We start from the raw sequence: 341 nt of genomic DNA, 5'->3' as shown, positions 1-341 counted from the left end.
AAAAAGAAAGAACAGAAGAAGCCGCTAAAAAAAGGAAGAAGGATGAAGAAAATAAAGAGAAGGAATAGAGAAAACACTAACAGCACATCCGCAGGAAAATGACGTAATTACACAGGTTAGCCTCCATGTTATGACTAAAGTAATGGGAGCGGGTGAGGGCACCGGGGAGTGTGAAGCCCATTTGGTTTATTGGGTGTGACTAGGAAACGAAACAATAACAATAATAACAGTAATAAAACAAGAGAAGAGAAAATTGAAAAAAGTAAGGAAAAAGTATATATAAAACATCAGGATGATATAACGCTGAACCATTTAAATAGCAAAGCTGTTAAAGAAAAAAG

This window comes from Penaeus monodon, chromosome 34, assembly GCF_015228065.2.
Source record: "Penaeus monodon isolate SGIC_2016 chromosome 34, NSTDA_Pmon_1, whole genome shotgun sequence".
Taxonomy (NCBI): Eukaryota; Metazoa; Arthropoda; class Malacostraca; order Decapoda; family Penaeidae; genus Penaeus; species Penaeus monodon.
This window is presented reverse-complemented; position numbering follows the sequence as displayed.